Below are 15,200 nucleotides of genomic sequence, written 5' to 3'. Positions count from 1 at the left end.
TATAGCACTGGCTGTCCTGGAACTCACTTTGTAGACCAGCCCCTGGCCTCGAACTCAGAAATCTGCCTGCCTCTGTCTCCAGAGTGGTGGAATTAAAGGCGTGCACCACCACGCCCGGCTAGAACCACATATTCTTAAAGCTCACTATATCAAATGACCCCATGAGAGTGTTCTAGGGACTCTGAAACTTCCCTCTGAAAGGTCACAAGCCAGAGGAGGAAAGCATTCAGGACCCAAACCTAAAGGGGGCATTTCAGATTCCAACAGTTCTCCCTCATGATGACTGCATGTGCAACTGAGACCCTGATGGATCTTCAGAGAAGGGCTGTGTGCATCAGCCAGTCTGGAAGGGTAGTCTGCAGTCTGCCCTGCCAAGCAGAACCTCCAGTTGGGTTAACCTTAGAAAGGTTGTAGGAGGCAGAGATTGCTGTGCATGTCTTGTTTCTTTAGGAGTGAGTGTGTGTGTGTGTCCTGTAGCCCATGATGCCCTCGATCTCAGAGCACCCCTGCCTTAGCCTCCCCATTGCTGGGTTTTGAATGCCTATCAGCATGCATGGCTTTGCCCTCCACACTAGAGAGCTTCAGGTGTGGGGAGAACCGTTGGCCACTCTCTGCTGCTCCTCTGTCTGAGGAAATGATCTACGCTGCGGTCTCCAGTGTGCTGCCCATGTGGCATGCGGAATCTGGGGCTTGAAAGTGAACACCCTGACCCTGTGTTCCTGTTTGAGGTGGGGGAATAGAATCTGGCGAGTGGAGGGGGCAGTAGCCATTTCCCCTTCAGATGACTCGGATAAGCCTACAAGCCCCTGGAGTGGAAGGGGCTGGGAGTGGGGATGAAGCCCTCCCTTAGCTGGGCCTTTCAAAGCAAGGCACTGCTTTTTCTTACTCTATTTTATATAACACCTTTGTGTGCCTCCCCCCAACCCCCCCCCATTAGATAGAGAATCTTAGGAATATGTAGATGGGCAAAGACTATGACTGGTTTAAGTTTTTAAGATTTATTTTTATTTTTGAATTATTTTTTGTGTATGAATCGTTTGCATTTGCCTGCACATAGACCTGTGCACCACAGGCTTTCCTAGTATCTACAGAGGCCAAAGTGTACTGGATCCCCTTAAACCGGGGTTACAGGCAATTGTGAGATTGCCATGTGGGAGCTGGGGACTGGTCCTCTGCAAACCAGCCATTGCCGTCCTTCTCTCCAGACCTCTTATAATTCACCAAAACCAACCCATGCTGAAGTTCATCGGTGGTCTAGCCTGGCTGTTTATAGGCCTGCTGAGAGAATTGTTACTTATCCCATGTGCTTGTCTTGGTGACCCTGAACATGAGTGTGGTTAGGAGGAGGACAGACTCAAAGCATACACATCCGGAAAGAATCCTGTCTGCCCTCCTAAACTTAAGTCATCTTTTTCCTTTCTGAAAGGTGAGGTTCTATGAACAGTGTGGACGCATCTGAGCTCAGTCATCAGGTCTACCAAGCCTGAAACTATCTCCAAGGCTAGAGTCCAGCCTGTTTCTTTGAGTTGATGGCTTTTAAAACTTATCTACTGGGCCAGGCGGTGGTGGCGCACGCCTTTAATTCCAGCACTTGGGAGGCAGAGGCAGGCAGATTTCTGAGTTCGAGGCTAGCCTGGTCTACAAAGTTAGTTCCAGGACAGCCAGGACTATACAGAGAAACCCTGTCTCGAAAAACAAAAACAAACAAACAAACAAAAAAAACAACTTATCTACCATGGAGCTAGAGAGATGGCTCAGTGTGTGACGTGCTTGCTGGCCAAGCTTGGGGACCTGGTTTAAATCCCCAGCCCCCACAGAGAGGTTGGGCATAGCAGTGTGTGCTGGGGGAAGGTGGAGACTTGAGTTCCCCTAGGGCGTGCAGGTCACATAGGCTATCAGAATCTTTGAGTTCCAGGTTCTGTGAGACTCAGTCTCTAAATAAGATGGCAAAGCCATGGAGGAAGGTACCAAGAACACCAGTGATACACAGACATGCTTGCAGATGAAACACACACATACACTTTTAAAAATTAAAAAACAAAACAAAGCCGGGCGGTGGTGGCGCACGCCTTTAATCCCAGCACTTGGGAGGCAGAAGCGGGTGGATTTCTGAGGCCTGCCTGGTCTACAAAGTGAGTTCCAAAACAGCCAGGGCTACACAGAGAAACCCTGTCTCGAAAAAAACAGACCAAACCAAACCAAAACAGCTTTTTTTAAAGCTCAGGTTGCACTGGGACTTAGTACCTGACCATCCATGAATTTCCAAGATTTCCTTAGTGACTGCTCAAGCCTGGCCAATGGAAGCTCAGGCCAGCTCTGTCTGCCCAGTGCTTCCTCCCGGTTTAATGAAGTCACTGGGTTTCAGTTTCCTCTCCCAACTAGTGCAAAGTGCAATTAAAGACACAGCCGAGCATGCCATGGTGATGCCCCTGAAACTCAGTGTGGCCAGGAACCTGTGAGCCCTCCCCTCACCCCGCACCCCAAGTCAGCTAAAAGGAGGAAGACTGAGTTGAGGGAGGGATAAATACTCAGGAGATGCTTGTCCACCAAGCAGAAGCCACAGTTCCACTTTTGAGATAGGCTCTGTCAACAGTGACCACCGATGAGCACCGGAGAGCACCTGTCCCCCAGCGAGCCCAGAAATAGACCTCAGTTTCCAGGCTAGCCACTGGTCTCTGGCACACATCAGGATTGTAATTCCTGCCCCACACTCCAGGGACTCATAAAGACACTGCATCCTCCCAAACTGGTCACAGCAGGTTGGGATGCAGGAAGGAGCTAAGATTCAGGCACTTTTATATAACACTGTCTTTGCTATCTACCAGCAGATCACCCTGGGCAAGATACTTCACTCCTCTGGACCTGGTATTTCTTAGTTTCTTATCTCTACAATGGGGGCAGCAGTAGTACCTCCTTATGGGATAATTATAATGGTTAAAGAGTCCAGGGCAGGGCTTGGGAGACCTGAGCACCAGCTATTTCTTAGTGCTAGGTTCTGTGTTAGGACAAAGAAGTGCCGCGCCAAGCAACATAGACATGGCTTTCCTCCCAAAGCTTCCAGGAAAACGGCACTCATCAAGCAGGGGCAGGACTGGGTGCTCTGGAATCATGGGGGAGGGACGTGGTAATCCAGGAAGGCTTGGGGAAAGCACATGAACTAGGGTCTGGTAAGTGGTAAGGAAGAACAACAACAACAACAAAAAAAAAATGCTCCAAGCAGAAGGTGCACAAGCCACAGCCACAGAGACAAATACTGTATTTGTAAATAAAGTTTTATTGAAACACAGTTTATCAGTGTGTTTATATAGCTGGTGTTATGACTTAACAGATCCACAGAAACAGTAAAATATACTGTCTGGTGCTAGAGAGATGGCTCAGTGGTTAAGAGCCCTGACTACTCTTCCAGAGGTCCTGAGTTCAATTCCCAGCAACCACATGGTGGCTCACAGACATCTGTAATGAGATCTGATGCCCTCTTCTGGTGTGTCTGAAGACAGCTACAGTGTACTTAAGTAAATCTGAAGGAGGAGGAGGAGGAGGTCCTCTCCAGAGAAAGCTCTCTTGTATGTAATGAGTTGCTCTCTGGGACTTCATTTTGTAATTCCTGAATGGGCTGCCAGACCCTTCCAGAGTCCTCTACAGAGATCTGGAAACCAATAGGATTGGTGCCGTTTGGGGCCGCAGGAAGGAACCATGTTTGGAAAGGAGCCGTGGTTGGTATAGGAAGCAGGTGGTCGGCTTGTAGGAAGCTGAGCCCGGTGTGTGTGGATGGGGGCAGGGAGGAGGCAATAACGATACAGACCCCTTGACCTCTTCAAGATCTCCTTGCTAGTTCTGACGTAAAGACGGTGCTGGGGCTAACCCAGCTCCACAGCTGAGGGCTAGCACATGCCAGGGCTCTGGGTTCAATCAGTTGGACCTAAACAAATGAAACACATGAACATGACACCAGGATGGGTATTTTAAAATATATGTGTATATTTAAAAACAAAACAAAATAAAACAAAAACAAAGTCAGGGCGGGCAAAGGGAAGGGCTGCCCATACCACTTCTGGGGACAGCCACATGAACGCAACACTGATCAAACCCTCAATGCCCACACGACAGAGCTTTGCTGTTTACCTGTGCCTCCTGTTTTTCCCTTGAGGCGTGGGACCTGATTTACAGGTATCCCCCACACCCTTTTGTTTGTTTTGAAGCAGGGGCTCACTATAGTTTCCTGAAGTTCATTATAGGGACCAGGCTGTCCTCAGAGATCCACCGGGCTCTGCCTTCTGAGTGCTGGGATTAAAGGTGTATGCCACAATGCCTGGCCCTGTTTGTGGTGGGGGTTTTTTTGTTTGTTTGTTTTGGGGTTTTTTTTTTTTTTCTTTTTGGCATAGAGCCTTAGTCCACAGTCCTGACTATCCTGGAACGCCATCTGTGGTTCAAGCTGAACTTGAACTTGCTGTAGTCCTCCTGGCCTACAGAGTGCCAAAATTACAAATGTGTGCCACCATACCCAGCTCCTCAAATCTCTTATGCAAATGATCTCTGCTGTGGTCTGACATGGATTTTGACTCTTTCCAGGCTCCATTTCTAAAAAACAGAGCAGAGACTGGCCTGCAATCTCAGCTATGTGGACAAGCAGTAATCCAAGAGTAATCAGAGACACAAAAGGAAAACAAAGATCCAATTGGCTTGGAAGCTTCCCAGTGATTGATTATAACTGTCCTGACTACTTCTGATTGGTCGGGTCCAATCTGTCTTTAAGGAGCTCCAAGAAGAGACTATAAAGCTTTGCTGGTGTCTGCTTGCAAATTAAGCAGGGCCTGTCTGTCTGTGACCACCTGTCTGTCTGCTCAGGGTCTTTCAATCTGCCTCCTTTCAGGTTTGCTTTAACACGCACGAATATGGTTTTTAGCTCCTGCGCTATATTTCTCCAAGGGACATATTTCCATGGCATGGGACTTACGTGTTTCCCCCAGTGTCCCCCAGCTGCTGTCCCTGAGTGTGGTGGGGGAGTCTCCTGGGCTCCGTTCCTAGAGGTGCAGAAAGGCTCACTGCTCACTGCGAGCAGGTGTCAGGTGCAGGCGGATGTGGCTTTAGGGCCTCAGAGAAAACATGAACTGGAATCCATGCCACAATGTAGCAACCTCTAGGAAGCAAGTCTCCCTGACTGATGGACCCTGACAGGGCTGAAGGGTTGCTGTCCTCCACCACATAAGCAGGCTGGGGTGGAGCTGGGTGGAAGAGCGCCTGCCAGCATGCCAGACAAAGAACACTTGCAGTTCCCTCCCAGGATGCTCACACCACAGCCCGGATCTGAGCCCTGTTGCTGCAGCCGATCCGTCTGTTCAGGCAAGCTCAGCCATGGGCCCCAGTGTTGGCTTCTTAAGGCGGCTGAAAGGTCCTGACGCAACTGAATAGAGCCTTGTGTCTGTCTGTCTGTCTGTTTATCTGGTTGGTTGGGTTTGTTTTGTTTGCTTGCTTGCTTGCTTTATTTTAAACACTTTTATTTTGTGTATTTATGTTTTGTGTTTATCTGTGTACACATATATGCATGTGTGTGAGAGAGAGAAAGAGAGAGAGTTTAGAAACAGAGAGACAGAGAGAGACAGAAAACAACGTCTTAAAGACTCAGCTCTACTTGGCAGATTCGAGGACTTGAACTCAGGTTATCAGGGTTTGGCCGCAAGCACTTTTATATGCTGAGCCCTCTCATCAGCCCTGGTTTGTATTTTGAGACAGCTATATGACCCTGGTTGGCCTGACACTGTATAACCCAGACTGGCCTCAGCCTTTCAAGTTCTGGGATGACAGGCACACACCGCCTCTCCCTCTGGCTTTTGTTTTTAAACAACTTTCGTGCAAGGTAGGGTATGGCCTTCTCTCTATAAGAGTCCTGAGCCTGGCTTTGCAAAACTGCAGGGCAGAGCCTGGAGGCTAATCCCTTTGTCCGCTTCCGATCCACACTGTGCGTGCTTGACCTCCAGCCTTTGCCTGTGCTATCTCACCTCATCTCTTGCCTGACCCCGTAGCTCACCCTGGAGTGACGCTTTTACTGGAGGGAATGTGGTCATGTTCTACCAGCCTGTTTACTGGCTGGCCTCACCATCCCATGGACAAGGGGGATTGCATGAGACCAAGGCTGCTGTTCAACCTGAGATACAGGCAAAGGAAATCTGTTGGGCAAAGGAACAGATAAGGGAGAAATCCACTGGGGAATGACCCTCCCTGCCTGGCGAGTCCTTGGCTGTTGGATTCTTCATGGAGCGGTTAAGACAGGGTCTTACTTTGTTTTTGGTTTGTTTTTTGGTTTTTTGAGACAGGGTTTCTCTGTGTAGCCCTGGCTGTCCTGGAACTCACTCTGTAGATCAGGCTGGCCTCAAACTTAGAAATCTGCCTGCCTCTGCCTCCCAAGTGCTGGGATTAAAGGCGCACACCACCACTGCCCAGCGAGTAACTTTAGCCCAGGCTAGCCTCAGACCCACAGTACTCTTCCTGCCTTGGCATCCTCACCACTAAGATTAGACGTGAGAGCCACTACACCCACTTATGTAGAACCCTGTGAGAGGAAAAGCCTCATAGCCCCAGAGGAAGGAGGATCCTGAGGCCAAGCTGATCTGTGGAGACGTGGAGAGGTTGGGGGGTATGCACACAAATGCATGTGACACACACACACAAGCACACGTACAAACACACGTGTACATGCGTGCACATACGTACAACATGTGCATATACACACATGTACACACATATGAGCACGAGTACAAATGCATGCGCATACACACATGTATACACATATGCACATACGTGCACGCATGAGCATGCATATGTACAAATGCATGCACATACACACACATATACACATATGTGCACACAAGCACACACGTGTGCACACACACAAAAAACACTCTAAGCATAAGCCCCAAAGAGGTGGGTGATTTGCAGTTCCTGCCCCTCTGCCTCCCATTCTCCATCTCCATTGAGACCCTCCCTCCCTTCCATCTGGCCTTTGCTTCCATGGCAGGGGTTCTCTCTGGTTGCCTCTCTCCAGTTGCCCGTAAGTAGAACAAGGCTGTGACTCTTCTCTGAGGTCTCATGCAGAGGTCCCCTCACAGTAAGCACTCCCCCATACCTTCCTTGAACTTTCAAGATTGTTATCAGCCCCAACAAACCGCCATCACACTGCCCACCCAGCTTTAATCAGACTTGTCACCAAAGCTGTCACAAACAAGGGGGTGTGGGCGCGTCACGTGACCAGCCTGAGTAACCTCATTCTCGCTTCCTTCTTCCACACCCTACCGTTGGGGGTTGGCGGGCGGATTGGGACCACAAGTGTCTGGCAGTGTGGACTGGGGCCCTGTCACTGAGGCAGAGTCGTTTGCTTCTGGGCCCTGAGGCAGCTGCCCCATGCTCTGTTGGGCACGGTAAGTCTGATTCGAAAAACCATGGGGAGTGGCTGGGGGCCCAAGGGACAAGGAGCCCGCCTTCGCAAGGTGCCTGGGCCCTTGTGAGTTGCACTGACATTCTGGGCCGAGGTCTCCCAGGAGGCTTGGGCTTCTCCACCCTTAGCTGAAAATGCTCAGCTGCTGCCTGTTTACCAGGCTGGCCTTGCAGTCTCTGTGTGGAGACTCAGAGAAGCCCGGGCCCTCTCCCCTGAAACTATCCCACCCTTCCTCTCAACTGTGGGAAGCTCAAGGCCAGAGCTGAGACTGAGTCTGGACGAGTCCAGAAAGGTCGTGGAGTTTGTCTTGAGGTTGTTAAGGCATGAAACATTCTTTGGGATTCTCTCTCTCTCTCTCTCTCTCTCTCTCTCTGTCTCTCTCCCTCTCTCTCCTCCTCCCTCCTTCCCTCAAATCAGATATGGTCTCCATTTGTTCATAGGCTAGCCTGGAACTCTATATAGCCCAGGCTAGCCTCTTGCCTTGGCCTCATGCTAGGGTTATAGGTTACAGGCATGCACCACCATACCAGCCTTCTTGGATCTAAATTTTTATTTTCATTTATTATTATTTATTAACTATTATTTGCATGTGAGCATATGGCATGGGCTCTTGTGTGCATGAGCAGGCACATGAGTGTTATGCAGTATGTGTGGAGGTCAGAGAATAACTTGGGGGAGTCAGTTCTCTCCCACGGTGGGTTTTGGGAACTGAACTCGGGTCAGCAGGCTTCCTCAGCAAGCACTTTGACCCTCAGAGCCATCCAGCCTCCACTTTAAACCCCCCCTTTTTTTCTTTTATATTTATTTATTATATGTAAGTACACTGTAGCTGTCTTCAGACACTCCAGAAGAGAGCATCAGATCTCATTACGGATGGTTGTGAGCCACCATGTGGTGGCTGGGATTTGAACTCAGGACCTTTGGAAGAGCAGTTGGCAATCTTAACCACTGAGCCATCTCACCAGCCCTGCCTTTTTTTTTTTTCTTAATTAAATCAGATTGAGAAAACAGTACTTGTTCATAGGAAATTGTTTTTAAGTTGGTATTATCATTATTATTATTTTATTATTACTAATTTTTTTTCGAGACAGGCTTTCTGTGTAGCCCTGGCTGTCCTGGAACTCACTATGTAGACCAGGCTAGCCTCAAACTCAGAAATCCACCTACCTCTGCCTCCCAAGTGCTAGGATTAAAGGCCTGTGCCACCACTGCCCGGCTTAGTCTTAATATTTTTTTTTTTTTTTTTTTTTTTTTTTTTTGGTTTTTCGAGACAGGGTTTCTCTGTATAGCCCTGGCTGTCCTGGAACTCACTTTGTAGACCAGGCTAGCCTCGAACTCAGAAATCCACCTGCCTCTGCCTCCCAAGTGCTGGGATTAAAGGCGTGCGCCACCACCGCCCGGCCAGTCTTAATATTTTTAAAAGTTTTATGTGTATGTGTGTTTTGAGAGCATGTCTTAAAAACAAAAAAAAAAAAGAAAGAAAGAGAGAGAGAGAGAGAAAGAGAGCATTCGTGTCTTAGCATCACATGTGTGCAGTGCCTTATGAGGCCCTTGGGACTGGCGTTACAGATGGATGTGAGCCTCCATGAGTGCTGGAGATCCTGGTCCTCTGGAAGAGCAGGTGATGCTCTGAACTGCTGAGCCATCTCTTCCGGCTCAGTGTTTTTGAGACAATCGCACGTAGCCAAGGTTGGCCCCAAACATACCGTGTAGCCAAGGATGACCTTAATTCTGTGCCTCCGTGTAGGCCTGTGCCTCTGCCACACCTGGTTCACTGATGCAGGAAATCAAGGCCAGAGCTTCATGCACGCCAGGAGAGCACACAGCCCACTGGCCACACCCCTAGTCCATCCTGGAGAGCTTGAACTTGGGAGCTAATGGAGACCCAAGCAGGTCCCATCCCCCACGCCTGCAGATTTGTGTTGTCTTTGCTGAGTGAGGTTGGGGTTTGAGCCCAGGCTCTGTCGCAAGCTCAGCTCTCAAGCTCTGCAAGTGCTCTGCCTCTGAGCATACCCCCCACCCCCACTCCAAGCCCTTTGCCCCTGTAGCTGGAGATCAGCTCCTATTGTCCGGACTTCTCAGGGTTTCTGCTGGTCTCCTTTTCCCATAACTCATTTCCATCTGCGAGGGGCCTGGCCTCTTGGTGTCCAAGGGCTAGGGAGGTGGCTCTTCTGGGTGCCTCCGTTGGTACCACACCCTGTGGGGAGGTTCCTTCCTCACCAGCTTGGCCAGTAGCTAGAGAGTTGAAACTGGAAACTGGAAGGGACTGGGCCCTCCTACTAAGATTTCCAGAAAACCTGGGTTGGGTGCTGGGTGGGTCACCAGAGGGGGTTTGGGGGTTACCCAGATAGATGGTCCTGGTGGATGGTGCTGTTGTTTATAGGTGAGAAAACCAGGCTCTGAAGGGAGAGGCAGCTACATGTGATGACGTCATGACCAAGAAGGCACGGAGCTAGGATGTGGCGCAGGCCTTCTGGCTGCAGGACCCTGAACCCACGGGGACCAGGCCTCTCAGTCCCCTTTGCTGTATAGAGCAGAAAGCCGGTAGTGGAGGACACTAGCAGGAGACAGGCGGGCTGGGCTGTGTGCTATCCATGCCTCTTTAGAAAACCAGGGGAAGCCTTCAGTTAATTTGCGCTAAACTGCAGGTCTCATCTGTTAGCTGGCCAATGCCCTGGGGTTCCAATAAGCCAAGCTCCAAGCTTGGTACCTGGAGTTAAGGAGCCCCCAGTTACCTAACCCTGTGCTTGTGGCCTTGCAAGGGGCCACAGGCTATTAAGTAGACACATGGGCTGTCTACTAGTAAAAAGTTGCAGGGCCCAGGAATGGAGACATACACCTTTAATCTCAAAATTTTCTAGAGGCAAAGACAGGCAGAGCTCTTTATGAGTTTGAGGCCAGTCTGGTCTACATAGTAAGTTCCAGGCCAGCCAGGGTCATATAGTGACACTATGTCTATAGGTAGATGGATGGGTAGATAGATGGATGGATGGATGGATGGATAGATAGATAATAGGCCAAGTGTCAAGACACACAGCTCTAATCTCAGTACTTGGGAGGAAGAGGGAGGAGACTCAATAATTCAAGGTCATTTTGGGTTACAGCCAGTTGTAGGCTAGCCTGGGCTACATGAGCCTGTGCCTCACAGCAACCCTAAAATGGGAGTGGGAATCGTCCTCAATAGATTGGCACAAAAGGCAGACGCGTCGGTTGTCAAACACAAAGAAGCTGGAGACAGCATACGCGTGCAGAACTGAGGGTTCAGAGCGCAGATGGCTGTGGTGCTGAGCTTAGGGGATTCATGGGTTCACTTGGAGTCTTAGGAAACAAACGTCAGGAAGGTTTGCAGAGTGGAAGATGCTGGACCAAGCCTTGAACGGCTCCAAGAACAGATGGTGTGGGGCTGAGACGGGCTCTGCGGGTATATTTGTGTGTGTGTGGGTGTGTATGTGTATGTGTGTGCCTGGCTTCAAGCTCCTGCTCCTGGCCACCGGCTCTGAGTGCCCAGTGGACACCAGGGTGACAGCCCCTATCCTACAATGGGGGATGCACCAAGGATTCACAGCTTTTGGAGCCATGCCCAGCCCGCAGGCCTCCCTTGGAACCTGTGACTCACAAACCTGAGGAGGCTGAGACTGAGGGCGGTGTCCAGGTCCTGCCCTAGAGACCAGCGTTCTCAGTTCTCTAAGGAAGCCAAAGGCCAGTCACAGCCTGCTCCAAGGTTGGGGATTTCCCAGGACACGGCAGTGGTTAGTTAGCAGAGAGCCCCTTGCCCTAAATGCAAAATTCAAAATCATGACAATGAGCCATGCATGGTTTTAGTACCAGCACTTAGGAGGCAGAGGCAGGTGGATCTCCATTAGTTCAAGACCAGCCTGGTCCACATAGTGAGTTTCCAGACAAGCCAGGGCCACATAGAGAAACCCTGTTTCATGATGGTGATGGTGATCATGACGATGATGATGGTGGTGGTGGTGGTGATGATGATGATGATAACTGACTTTTATGGAGCATTTGTGCTTGCTGAGCATCTCACAAGGACCATCCCCCACTCACCCTCGGCAGCCCCACGGGGAGTTGGATTCTCTTGTCTCTGCACACACTGACCCCCAATCAATGTTATGATTTACGGCACTGTGAAAGTGACAGCCATTCCGGAGAACCCACACCCTGGGTTTTGAGTTCGATCTACCCTGGGCTATTGATTCTTATACCCTGTAGGCTGGTGTTAGACAAGGTTGCCTGGCTGCAGGCTAAGGTGAGCATTCCCAGCATGCTCTAGGTGGGCCTGGCTACTCTATGTGTCAGACCAAGTGTGCTGATGTATTTCTTACACGCTCATGCTACCATGGACTTATAGGGACTACACTCTATGGTAAACTGAGGCACAGCTATACTGCAAAAGACATCCATGGCTCTGAGGGGGTAAATCGAGTTGCCCAAGGTCACACAGCTTTTAGATCGTTTGATCTGATTCTCCACTCAGTGTCCCATCCACCAGGATATACTCCCCTCATGGGACCTGGGGTGCCTGCGCCTCAATCTTCCCTGGTTGTTGCTTTAGGGTTTGCTTCTCTTGGAGTCTGAGACTTTGAGGTGGTGTCCAGGGTCCAAGATTCATGGAGGAATGAGACCCCTAGAAGCCTGTTCTTCATAACTGTTAGGGGTTAGGGAGGTAGCTATGGGTTAGGGGTGAAGGGCAGGAAACAGGCAAGCATCAAGACAAGTCGGATGTGGCTGTCTTCACCCTCAGCTCAGCCCAGCCCCAATTTGTTTTCCTGTCCTATGAGGTGGGGAGGGGCAAGCCATCCCTCCAACGCTTGGTTTCCTCATCTGTATCCTGAGGGTTCTGAGATCCACTGCTTCCCTGGGAGAAGATGGGGGAGCTTGTCTACAGAAGAACCCACCCACCCACGGTGGAGGCGTGATGTGGTCCGCCGGCTGTGGGCGTGGCTCACACTGGCGCCCCAAGAGTCCCTCCTTGCAGAGGACGGATGCTGCAGTGTCCCAGGGTCTGTCCGGTTGAGGTACACAGATGGCAGCGACTGGCCTGGTGTGGCTAGTGGCCCTGGTTTGTTGGAGACTGAGGGATTTCTGTGATGTATGACTTCTGGGTCAGGCTAGTCGCTCTGGTCAAGCCCAGGCACAGAGATTAGGGCGTTCTGAGGGAATCTCATCTCTTCCTTTTCCTTAATTAATGCATTTACTTATTTATGTGAGACAGGGTCTTGCTGTGTCGTCCAGGCTGGTCTCAAGCTCCCGGGCTGCAGCGGTCCTCCTGAGTGGTTAGCATGCCTGGAGCCTCTACCCTGCACCTTCCTTCCCTCATCAGGGAAAGGCTCTCTGTCCTGGCTGCCCACGGTAGCAGCAAGCTTCGTCTCCATGGCCCTCTGAGCCTGAGGCCTCCCTGTGTGCGTGTCCCCACAGAAGGTATTCCCTGATTCCTTCCCTTCAGAAGGTGACATATGGGACATCTTTGAAGCACTCATTTTACATATGAGGCAGCTGAGGGTCAGAAAGGGCGCTCAGAGTCACGCAGCTACTGTGTGGGGATGAGAGTGGGACTCCGGTCAGTGCTGTCTTCACCTTAGGGTACCTGTGCGTGCAGGGGATTGTGGGTAGAACAGATAGCCACCTATGGAGAGAACCCCTTTGGGCTCCTAACTCTCAGACCCTCCAAGCTACCTTGCCCCCCAGAACTCGCCTCTGTACTGCCCCAACCCCCTTCTTTCAGGAAGTGGTTGAGTCTCTGCCTTCCAGGAACCAAGGGGAGTTGTGTGTGTTTGTGAGCGCAGAGTTGGTGTCGTAATGATGACATGGATTTCAGGCACCGGTGGTGGCTTCTTCCTGCATCGCCCTCCCCATCAGGAAAGTGGGGCAGACACAGGGGCCATGTATTCTTCCTCAGGAGAAACCCTGCTCAGAGAGGCAAGCATCTATCTCCAGGTCACACAGCTTCTATGATGCACTGTCTGGCTCGCCCTTAGGGCCATGTCCTGGGGTAACTGTCCCTGCAAGTACCGTACTCTTTGTTTTCACTGTTTCTTTGTTAGATGTGATCAAGCCAGGTATGATGGTCCACACCTTAGTCCCAGCACTGGGGAGGCAGAGGCAGGCAGATCTCTGTGAATTCAAGGCCATCCTAGTCTACAGAGTGAGTTCCAGGACAGCCAGGACTGTGTAGAGAATCCCTGTCTCAAACCAACAAAAAACAAACAATAACAACAAAAAAATCTCAAATGTAAATGAAGAAAATACCTAATAAAAAAATAAGAGCCAGGCGTGATGGTGCACGCCTTTAATCCCAGCACTCGGGAGGCAGAGGCAGGCAGATTTCTGAGTTCGAGGCCAGCCTGGTCTACAGAGTGAGTTCCAGGACAGCCAGGGCTACACAGAGAAACCCTGTCTCGAAAAACCAAAAAAAAAAAAAAAAAAAAAAAAAAAAAAAAAAAAAAAGAAAAGAAAGAAAGAAAGAAAGAAAAGAAAAGAAAAAAGAAAAAAATCTCATAAAGATGCATTATAAAAAGTCAGTGCAAGGGCTGGAGAGATGGCTCAGCAGTTAAGAGCTCTGACAACTCTTTTGAAAGTCCTGAGTTCTAATCCCAGCAACCACTTGGTGTCTCACAACCATCTGGAATGGAATCTGATGCCCTCTTCTGGTGTGAAGACAGCTACAGTGTACTTAGATATAATAAATAAACAAATCTTAAAAAAAAAATAAAGTCAGTGCAATTGTAAGTAACCTGTGTAGGAGATCAGATTGAGCAAAGCAAAGAAGGGCCCTCAGGTAAGAGTCACCTGTCCCTCCCTCCTGCCTGCCAGTCACACAAGTAAAGGACACAGGAAGTGACAGGTCTAGATGGTGTCTGTTGCAGAGACACTATTAGAGCGGTTGTATCCTGCTATAGAGCACCAACCAATACGCAGAGCCCGCCACTTACCACCTTCTCTTTCAAGTTCACAGCCTCTCTTTTTCCTTGTCACATGCATATATGTATGTGTATACACATTTATTCCTAAATACAACCCACTCGGTCTGTATGCTGTTACTTGCATGCATGTTTTCCGGGACGACTATTCGGTAGTGGGAGACCAGTCAGTGTGCTCTTTCCTGGGGAGACTTACTTAGTTCTCCGAATTTCAGCATTCCTTGGGCAAACCAGAAGAGTGCATTGGATCCCATTATAGATGGTTGTGAGCCACCATGGGGTTGCTGGGAATTGAACTCAGGACCTCTGGAAGTGCTCTTACCCACTGAGCCATCTCTCCGGCCTGTGCCTGCAGTTCTTGTGTAGGGCTGAGACCTTTTCCCATCCACTCTGGCACGTTTATTGGTGTCCTTTTTGTTCAGCTCAAATATATCTTTTTTTTTTTTTTTTAAGGCAAAGACCTGAGGAGTGGCAAAGATTGTGTAGGGGCAGGGAAGGAACAGAGATGGGATCGAGGGTGGCTGATAAGGAGGAGCATTAAGGACCGACAAGCCGGCTCTATCCTCAAACCAGGGTGGTCTCTTCTGCTCAGCTACTGTACTATGAGTGTGACACCTGCTGGTCTGCTTATAACTTGTCCCCATGACACCGTGAATACCTAGAACAGACACTAAGGGCTGGTGAGATGGCTCAGCTGGTAAAAGTGTCTGCTGCCAAGCCTGATGATGAGAGTTCGAATCCTTGGGTCCTCCTCCTCCTTCCTCCTCCTCCTCCTCTTCTTCTTCTTCTTCTTCTTCTTCTTCTTCTTCTTCTTCTTCTTCTTCTTCTTCTTCTTCTTCTTC

At 49.9% G+C, this 15,200-nt stretch overlaps 1 protein-coding gene across 1 annotated transcript in view; it reads left to right on the top strand.

Annotated features, from left to right (window-relative positions):
- The first annotated feature begins 7,303 nt into the window (after positions 1 to 7,303).
- Selplg (selectin P ligand) overlaps positions 7,304 to 15,200 on the top strand; it is a 12,281-nt gene continuing 4,384 nt past the window's right edge. The window contains exon 1 of the mRNA XM_021163599.2: positions 7,304 to 7,412. The gene's annotated coding sequence lies outside the window, so the exon portion shown is untranslated. The remainder of the gene's footprint in view (positions 7,413 to 15,200) is intronic.

Source organism: Mus caroli, chromosome 5 (assembly GCF_900094665.2).
Source record: "Mus caroli chromosome 5, CAROLI_EIJ_v1.1, whole genome shotgun sequence".
Taxonomy (NCBI): domain Eukaryota; kingdom Metazoa; phylum Chordata; class Mammalia; order Rodentia; family Muridae; genus Mus; species Mus caroli.
This window is presented reverse-complemented; position numbering and strand designations above follow the sequence as displayed.